Here is an 11,009-nt window from a genome sequence, read left to right as displayed (position 1 = left end):
CTTCCGCCCGACTTCTATTCCTAACATACCCCTTAAGAATCTTCATATATCGCTCAAATGGATACATCCATCTTAAATAAATTGGACCACAATATCTTAGTTCTCTAACCAAGTGAACTGTCAAATGGATCATTATATCAAAAAAGGCTGGCGGGAAATATTTCTCCAACTCACACAATACCTCAACAATTTCATCTCTTAACTTAGGTAACTTTAGCGGTTTTATCACCTTACAACACAGTGACTTGAAAAACAAGCATAACCTTGTGATTACATCTCGAACTCTCCTAGGTAACACATATCGAATGGCCACTGGTAGCAAATGTTGCATTAGAATATGACAATCGTGAGATTTCATGCCAGTCAGAATACAACTTTTCATGTCCACCAATGACCTTATATTTGAGGAATATCCGTCTGGAACTTTTATATTAAACAAACATCTGCAAATTTCCATTCTTTCCTCTTTAGTAAGAGTGTAAGCTGCAGGAGGTAAATATGTTCGTCTCTTATCTGGTTTTGGAGTCAATTCATCCCTTATACCCATTGCAACCAAGTCTTGTCTAGCCTTAATTCCATCCTTAGTTTTCCCAGGAATATTCAACAAAGTGCCAATCAAACTATCACATACATTTTTCTCTATGTGCATAACATCTAAATTATGACGTATAAGTAAGAAATGCCAATATTCAAGTTCGAAGAAAACAGATTTATTTTTATAACACCCTTTTGACTCCTCCACAACCTTGGCCTTGCGACTACGTTTCATCTTTGTAGGTGTACGAACTTTGGGCTTCCCTAACTTGAACACAATTTTAGACATCTTCTCAAGTACTTGGATCCCATTCAATGGCTCAGGAGCCTCTTCAAACTCTTGTTTACCATTGAATGCCTTCTTCCAAGTCCGAAGTTTATGCGTATTAGGTAAGAACTTCCTATGTCCCATATAATATATTTTCCGAGAGTGTTTCAAGTATTCAGAACATGTTTTTTCTTGACAAACGGGGCAAGCTTTATATCCTTTCACACTAAACCCAGATAAATTTCCATAAGCAGGAAAGTCATTAATTGTCCACAATAAGACCGCTCTAAGATTAAATTCTTCCTGCCTATACGCATCATAAACCTTAACCCCTTCACCCCACAAAGTTTTCAAGTCATCTATAAGAGGAGCTAGATAGACGTCAATATCATTACCAGGTTGTTTAGGTCCTGATATCAACAAGGTCAAAATCGTAAACTTTCTCTTCATACACAACCATGGGGGTAGATTGTAAATAACAAGCATAACAGACCAACAACTATACTTACTGCTAAGGGATGCGTGTGGATTAAACCCGTCAGTCGAAAGACCTAGACGAATATTACGAGATTCATTTCCAAAAGAAGGCCACTTCAAATCAACTCTCTTCCAAGCAAGGGTGTCAGCTGGATGTCTTAATTTACCATCCTTTATTCTTTCATTAGCATGCCACGACAAACTTTTAGCATGTTCGACATTTCTAAACAATCGGATGAAACGAGGAATGGGCGGAAGGTACCACAAAACTTTGGCAGGTACTCCTTCCTTGACATCGTCACCATTTCTTTTCTTTTGCCATCGTGACTCACCACAAGTAGGACACGATTTTGCGTCTGCAAAACTATTTCGATATAATATGCAACCATTAGGACATGCATGAATTTTTTCGTACTGCATGCCTAATGAGCATAACGTCTTCTTTGCCTCATCAAATGAAATTGGAATTTCATTAACTTCAGGCAATAACTCCTTCAAGAAACCAAATAACTCATTAATGCTTTTATCACTCCAGCCATGTTTAGCTTTTAGATTGTACAACCTATGAAGCGCAGATAATTTTGTAAATCTTGTACAACTAGGGTAAATTGGTTTCTCGGCATCATTAAGGAGTGTCTCGAACTTATTTGGGTCTACTCCTGATCCATAATGTGCGTCGTCAATCATTTCATCTAATGGATCCCAGTTCTCCTCCACTATATTCCTCCTCACTCCTTTTGGTCTACTTGGCAGAGTTGGAGCAATCGGAGCTATCTCCCCATGGTAATACCAAATTGTGTAACTCTTGTCGATCCCATTGAAATATAAGTGTTCTTTAATCTTTTTAAGATCCATCTTTTTAACATTTCCACAATTAAGACATGGACAATAAGTAAAATTTGGGTCTTTCACATTTTCCGAACAAAACCTTAAGAACAAATCGACCCCGTTCCTATATTCCGCAGATAACCTATTCGCTGACATCCATTGTTTATCCATATATTCTCCTATGTCTATGGAAAAGAAAAGAAACAACACTAAATAAGCACGTGATAAAGTTGTATGTCTATATAAAACTAATTTTTTATTATCCTAGATAAAATCGGGCAGCATTTCCCCTATAATAGTGACCTAACCATCTGCATGTGAATATCAAAACAAACAATTCAAACAACATACAATAAGTTTCTTCCTTATAGAATGTCTATATAAAACTAATTGTTTATTATCCTAGATAAAATCGGGCAGCATTTCCCCTATAATAGTGACCTAACCATCTGCATGTGAATAGCAAAACAAACAATTCAAACAACATACAATAAGTTTCTTCCTTATAGCTCCGCAGCACACAATCAAATTTATCAGAACCTACTTCACTAATACACACAAGTTCTCAACCTTCCGTTATCACCGCAGCACACAATTTTAATCTCAGAACCTACTTCACTACGGATGAATATTTAAGATATTCAAACTCCTCTAACATTTGTTTAATAATATTAAAAGTAGAAGTAAGAGAATATATATGTACCTCTTGCAATCTTTAATCCAAAAGCTAGCAAAGTTACTTCACTTAGTAATCAAATTCGCTATTAAATCCACAAACCAATAAAATTAAATTAATAAATAATAAATAAAACATCACTAAATATCTAGCAATATATAACGTATTATTGTAATTTTAGAAACTTAATTACCTCAAATGTGTAATTGATATTGGAATTTTGATGCAAAATACTCTCTAAAATTTCACCACAAAAATCACAACCTATGAAATTAAATTAATTAATATGTTAAACATTACTAAACAAATATCACTAAATATCTAATAATAGTAAATGATATTGGTAAACAAATAAAAAAAATCTCAATGTGCCGCTAATTATAACCTCAACAAAAAATCAATATAAAATTTCATAACCTAAAAACTTAATAATAAACAAAAACATAAAAATTTTCATATATTTATATTTTATAAATTTATTTTAACATAACTATATATATAACAAAATAGTTACAATTTAAAAAAAAAAATTCAAATATACAAAAATATATCTAAATTTCGAAATAAAAAATGATAAAAATTTAAAAGAATCATGAACATATATACTCTAATGAAATCTATACAATGTGGTAGGTTAAATTAAAAAAAAACTAAAAAATCATAAATCCCTAAAAACCTCCATGGAAAAACCACAAAAACATACAATGTATATAAAAAAATGCATAAAAATGTAAAACTAACACAAAATCATGTATATTACTCATCCTAATGCAAACCTATGATTTATTTGCAAAATAATTAACTAAAAATCAATAAAATAAAATAAAAACATACCTTAGAACCCTAAAAAAACGCAGCCCCAATTCTCTCCTCTGGTTTGCATGCTCTCGGGTTGGTGATATGTGAGGAAGACAAAGCAATTTGGTCATATATGAAGGGAGCACATCCAACGTCTCCCATTGGGAGACGTGGGACACGTGGCACGTCTCGGATGTGCATGGGAGCACATCCAACGTCTCCCACTGGGAGACGTGCCACGTGTCCCACGTCTCCCAATGGGAGACGTTGGATGTACCCATAAACACTACCCCAGCCTCTTTCCAACGTCTTCCACCATTTTCAATGTCTTCCAATTTTAGCCATTAATATACACTTTCAATGTCTTACCCCATCAGACATTTAAAACCCCTGATAAGTTTTAATGTCTTACACCAATGGTGTAAGACATTGGTAGGGAGTCATTGTATATCAAATTTGTTGTAGTGACTAGTTCCAAAACGAGCGCCTAAGGAGTCATTGTCACAAGAGGTGCAACAACCATCTCCATTGTCGCCTAAGTTAAGACAAGTAAATGAAATCGTCAATGATTGGCCTAAACATGATTATGTCATTGAAGTTTCCATTGACTTTGATGTGTTTGGCCATGCTTGTGAATACTTTTCTATATTTCAGGATGAAATACTTGAATTTTGTAGAAATGAGATGATTGGACAAGCATGTATTGTATTTTACATGGGTATGCTCTATATGAAGTTAATAATATTTATTGTAAGGATTTTCTTTCATCGACTATTTAGATTTCTTTTTAATTAATTATATTTGTTGGTAGAATTTTGTACCAGACACTATTATTAGACGAGGAAAAGAAAGGATCATTGTTGTTTATGAATCCGAATAAGGTTTCTACTTTCCTGACTCATGCAGATAGTCGTGCTCAAGCTTAATGTGATAGGATGTTATATTGAACGTCTAAAAAGCATGATTGGATAGTTATGCCTTATAACCATGGGTAAGTTTAATTATTATGCGTTTTATTGATACAAACAAATAGAATTTAAAGTTAACAACTTTGTAATACTTGTTCTTTCAACAGGGAGCATTGGATTTTTTTTTATTATATCCCAATTGGCATTATTGTTGTTTTCTCGATCCTCTCAATGCACCATTAGATAACAGGACAGCCATCAAGGAGACCATCCATGATGCATTTGAGATGTATTTCACAGAAAGAATGAAAGCACGTCGAAAGATCAACAAACGCTCATCGGGAGTAATGTATTTCCAACCTACGGTATGTTTCTATTTGTATAGTTTATGTATACGTAAAGATGTTTAATATATTTAATACTAAGAATTGTACATGTATTACCAATCTTTATATAGTGTCATAAACAACCAAACAATATCGACTGTGGATATTACGTTATGAGGATGATGAAGAATGTACTTATCAATGCCCTTCATATCAAACATTTCTTGTCGAAACAGGTAATAAACAATATACAACTACATAGTATTAATCTAGTATAATTTTTATATATGCTTTGAATTTATTACCACTAATATAATTCTAATTAAAGTTTTGTTTCCTTTTTTTTTTCAGTTCACCTCTGACAAACCATATACTACTCAAGAAATTGACGAAGTTTGAGAAGATGGCAATGTCATTTTTATAATTGGTCAGAGCAAAATGAATGATGTTATAGCTAGCCAACACTACAAGAAAAAATGCTTTTAATAACACCAAAAAAGTGTTGTCAAAACATACCATAACACTTTTTGATGTATTAAGACTGACTATGTTATCATAGGTCAAGGTACTTTACATAACACTTTATCATTGTTATACAGATGTGTTATTATACTGTCAACGATAACACACTTTCTGTGTTATTTTAATAAATAGATAAGTGTTTAATTATATTATTTATAGTCGATTATATAACACATTTCAATACTTATAAATTAGTGTTATACTACACTTTAGTATAACACAGTTTTTGTGTTATACTACACTTTAGTATAACACATTATTTGTGTTATATAATGAAGTCTGCATAACAAAATTCTTTACTTATAAAAAGTGTTATTGTAATAGATATTATAACACATTTTTCGTATTATTTAAATATTTAGATAAGTTTAAATTCTCATTATATATTCATTTATATAACAATAATTTATTCTATTATATTTTAATTTTTTTATATAATTAAAATTAGCTTTCTAATATATACTAGCATCATCAAATGAACATGATTTTCAAATAACAAATAGTAAAAACATTCAATATTATATTAACAATCCACAAATTAGTTTAAAACATTCAACACTGTCATCAACAACAAAATGTTCTTAAAGTATTCAAGTAGTCTTAAATATTCAACATATAAGCCTTGAATGATGATTTCGGTAAGTCCAGCACAGGGTAGTAAAGGAATGTAATGTGAGGATTATAGCAAGGACAAAACAAGATACTGAGAAGTAAAAGAATTCAGTGTAGACAACCAAGTGAGGAACCCCATCTTTCAATGTATGTCATTGATCATTTGTTGCCAAGTTGAATGCTGGTGAGAATAGAGAAAAGCAAACACCAGTAAAGAAACATATGGACAGTCCAATGAGAGTGCTTTTTCCAAACACCTGTAGCAAGAGTTATAATTATTAAATGTGATAGAGAATCTGAGATGTTTGGATTTGAATGTCAGGTGATGAACGTCCAAATATTGTTGTGTAGTATTTTTGCAACACAAGATTATCACTTTTCATCTAAATGTGAGAATTTTAATTGATTTTCCATACTAAAAATTATTGTCTTTTACAGTGCCATCTATAATGGTGCAACTAGTTTTCTGTTCATTCTCATTATCCTTAAGTGCACTATCAAACAAAACAATTAAGTAAAAATTGCATCACTCAACAAGCTCGATGATTTTATTTTTAAAAATGAATAAAGACAAGATAATTCTTTGATAACCTTAACATTTAATGAATGAAACATACCCCTCTTTAGATGAAAAACCTTCAAGTTTTTCTTTATTATCAGCTACATTAGATGAGTGGACAGTAGAAGCAAGGCAAACTGCAACCAAGAAGCAGCCAACGCCAGGGAAAAAGATCTCGGCTATATTAATTCTATTGTCTAAAAAGTAATTCGAGGTTGTTCCTGTCGCCATTAAAGATCGCAACAGAAGCAAAAAATTCAGTATCTATAAGAGCAACCCAGACAAACATCAACATTTAGAAATGGTCAGAGAGAGAGAGAGAGAGAGAGAGAGAATGAAAGAAAGGACCTATAATAACTGTTATGCTTGCAGTGATCACTTCTATGACTGATAAGCAAACAAAAGCCCAAGCATACTGAGTTGAGAGATTTCCAAGGCTAAGTACCACCCCTCCTGCCATTGCAAACATCACAGAAGGCCAATTATCCTGCACCAATCACCCTAACATGAATCGAAACCAAATACATACAATACAATACAACTCCATTATGGCAAACAAATGAAATTTTCATTATGTTGTTTTCCTTATCACTGGTCTCTCCAAATAGCACCACATTCATCAAAGAGAATAGAGAATGAATGAACTAAACTTTATCTAAATATATGCAAATGTTGAATATTTGTGATTCAACACTTGTAATGAGCTAAAAAATATAATCAATACTGAATTAATCATGAGAAGGAGCAGCCAAAATAATTATATAAAAAAAGAAGAGGAAAAACAAAAAAGAATGGATTCTAGACATGTCTCATAATAATTGGACCTTTTTATTAAACTTCATGGAGACAAGACTGTCACAATAAAATTGTCTAGCAATATTTTTATGGCAAACAGATGAAATTTTCATTATGCTGTGTTCCTGCAGAAGGTTGATGAGTGATGAGGCTATATTATCCCATATATTTTTTTTTCTTTCATTGTTATAGTTTAATCCCTCAAATGCTACCAACTTTTTTCATTATGTACTTGTATGTAATGACCCACTACTCTAGACTTTTGGACCATTAACGAAACTATACATACAAATCCTTAATAAAACTTACATTTTGCGAAAATACCATAACTTTATTAGAAACTTGTAGAAATAGGAGTTGCTTTCATAAAATATCAAGTAGGATATGTGATCCCATTGTCTTTAAAAACAAAACATAATTTAAAATAAAAGGAGTTACATAGCAAGTGCGGAAAAATACATGTAAAACCATAAAACAAGACTACATCCTCGAAAATCGAACTCTCGACTCCTTGACTCCATTCTCCACCGATACACATTCCCCAAGCATCCACGAATCTTACCGCCACTATAGCTATTTTCCTGCACATATAAACAAAAAGGAATGAGCCTAATGCCCAGCAAGGAAAATCTACCACATAGTTCATATACATAAATTTCATAAGAAACATAAAAACTTAACATAACACTTATATCATGCACATACTATAATGGCCATTATTACTTGGGGTCCCATAGACTAATCAAGTCATATGCCCATTAGATTAGTGGGGTCCTACTAGCTAAGTAGGTCATATGCCCATAATCTATTTGGGGCTTGTTAGTCAAATGGGTCATATGCCCAAGCCTACAAACATACATATTTCATAACATATTTTATAACATATTTCATAGCATAAAACATAAGATAACATAAGCATATAACATATAGATTCTATCCTATTTTCCTTACCAAAGTTACCGGGATGTGAGGACAGAGTTGGGACTTTTGGAACACTCCTAAAACCATATATAACAGGGTGAGTAGATTTGAAGAAAAAGAAATGAAAGGAATGGAAGGACTAAACCTTTGAGAAACATACTTACCAAAACCGTTTTGCTTAAGAACTTAGATTTCCTAACCAAAATAAAAATTAAGGTTAGAGGCTGAGTAGAAGACTATGAGAACTTAAAATAAAATAATACCAATGAACTAAGGTGTAGAAATGCCTTGAAGACTTGTAGACCAATCTAAACCTCGAACCGAAATACTATGAAACCTTACTTCCCCAAGTGTTTGATAAGCTTATGATGATCAAGCTTATGATTTCCCCACCCAAGTGTTTACACTATCACACTCACCTAGCAACTTGCAGCCTCTGAACTTAGAGTAAAAGGTGAATAATGGCTGGGTACTAGGTCCTATTTATAGAGTTTAGGAATGAAAGGATCTTAATTTAACTTGAATAAAAAATAATGGCTTTTTAGGTGAAAATAATTTGAATTGTTGTTCAGCAGAGGCCGAAGACTCGTTCAAAAAGGTGCTGGACTTATCAAGAGGTTGAATGGCTGAATGGAAAATGATTTCAAAACTTTTCAAAATATACTGAAGGAGGCGATATATCGCCCCCTGTAGGAGATATATCGCCTGGGCCAGTATGCCCGAGGCAGTCATGCATCGCTTCGTGTTTTCTGTATCTACGTGCTGCGATATATCGCCCCTATAGCTGCGATATATCGGCACACACTGATTATTTAAACACGAAATTACACATTTTTAGCTAAGTTTGAATGGAGTAAACAACCTTGACTAAACCCTTAAACATATTCAAAGCTGCTGACTGACCTTAGAGCATTCAAACTTTACCCTTATTAAATTTAATCCTCAAAATACTTAATCCTTAATCACCCATACATAACATGTGCTTAAAATCCTGTTGGTCCTTATCTAAACCTTATAGTATAATAAATATTATCCTTAATATCAGTCATATCAATCAAACCTTAGGTTAAAATTAATATTCTTAAACTATAGGTTAAAATTAGAAAATCTACAAGTACTACTATGAGTGTCCAAATAATTCCCGGTCTAAACCAAAAATCCACAGTCATAAAGATAATACTATAAATACTATAATACTACTATCTAACTAGCTAAGTAAAGTTCTTAGACTCTACATTGTACTAATCATATTTCTTGGAAGTATTTTGCTGAACATAAGCATCTTAATCTTTTAATTCATGATCAAAATCCTAATCAAATTATATTCCCATTTATAACACAGTCACAAGAAGAATATAAGAAAAGCACACCCACAAGTCAATGTGGAGCAAAGAAGTCAAAGGAACACAGTCACAAACACTTGATACTATATTGAGGATTAACACACAGACAAAAAGATTTGAATGCTTAGTTAATCATTTAATTGTAAACAAAGAAAAAAAAAAGACTTATTCCACAAACTATCATGTGTATAAGGAAAATTATTCAAGTGAAATCGAGAAACTCACCCAAATCATGAGATCATACATAAGCATACAAACAACAAAAATAAAACATAGAAAGATTTTTGAAACTAATTCATATTACTCCATACTACTACATTCCCTATAAATTACAAAATTATACAGTATAACCTTGCATAAATTTCCCACTGTCTCCTTTAGGATGGAGATCTTCTTGCAATGGTAGTGGATGGAGAGTTTCTAGCAGGTATTGCTGCAGAACCCAATGACTCTATAAAAAAAATCAGTGTATAAAAAGATTAGCGTATTTGATATTAGAAATAGAGTAAATGATAAACACCCATAAGGTCCTTGGACTAGGCCAAGTGAGCCTGTAGAGTCCAAGAACTTTACTTAGCTAATTGTTTAGTAGTATTATAGTATGTTTAGTGTTATCTTTGTTACTATGGATTTTTGGTTCAGACCGGGAATTATTTGAACACTCATAGTAGTACTTATAAATTTTCTAAGTTTAACCTATCGTTTAAGAATATTAAGTATAACCTAAGGTTTGATTAATGTGACTGATATTAAGGATTATATTTACTATATTATAAGGTTTAGACATCAACCAATAGGATTTTAAGCACATGTTATGAATGGTGATTAAGGATTAAAGATTTTTGAGGATTAAATATAATAAGGAGTAAAGTTTGAATGTTATAGGGTCAGTCAGCAGCTTTGAGTACGTTGAGGGCTTAGTCAAGGCTGTTTACTCCATTCAAACTTAGCTAAAAATGTGTAATTTCGTGTTTAAATATTCAGCGTGTGCCGATATATCGCAGCTATAGGGGCGATATATCGCAGCACGTAGATACGGAAAACACGAAGCGATGCATGACTGCCTCGGGCATACTGGCCCAGGCGATATATCTCCTACAGGGGGCGATATATCGCCTCCTTCAGCATGGATTCAAACTCTTTTGAATTCATTTCCTTTCAGCCATTCAAACTCCTTCAACAGTCCAGCATCTTTTGAACGAGTCTTCAGCCTCTGCTGAACGATTATTCAAATGATTTTCACCTAAAAAGCCATTATTTTTATTCAAGTAAAATCAAGATATTTTCATTCCCAAACTCTATAAATAGGACCTAGTACCCAGCCATTATTCACCATTTGCTCTAAGTTCAGAAGCTGCTAGTGTTAAGTGAGTGTGAGAGTGTAAACATCATAAGCTTATCAAACACTTTGGGAAGTGAGTTCTATAGTATTTTGGTGGAGG

General features: G+C 32.8%; 1 pseudogene; it reads right to left on the bottom strand.

Moving 5' to 3' along the window:
- Positions 1-5,837: 5,837 nt before the first annotated feature.
- On the bottom strand, positions 5,838-10,025 carry LOC133816784 (ureide permease 1-like; annotated as a pseudogene).
- Positions 10,026-11,009: the final 984 nt, after the last annotated feature.

This window comes from Humulus lupulus, chromosome 2, assembly GCF_963169125.1.
Source record: "Humulus lupulus chromosome 2, drHumLupu1.1, whole genome shotgun sequence".
In the NCBI taxonomy this organism is placed as follows: Eukaryota; Viridiplantae; Streptophyta; class Magnoliopsida; order Rosales; family Cannabaceae; genus Humulus; species Humulus lupulus.
This window is presented reverse-complemented; position numbering and strand designations above follow the sequence as displayed.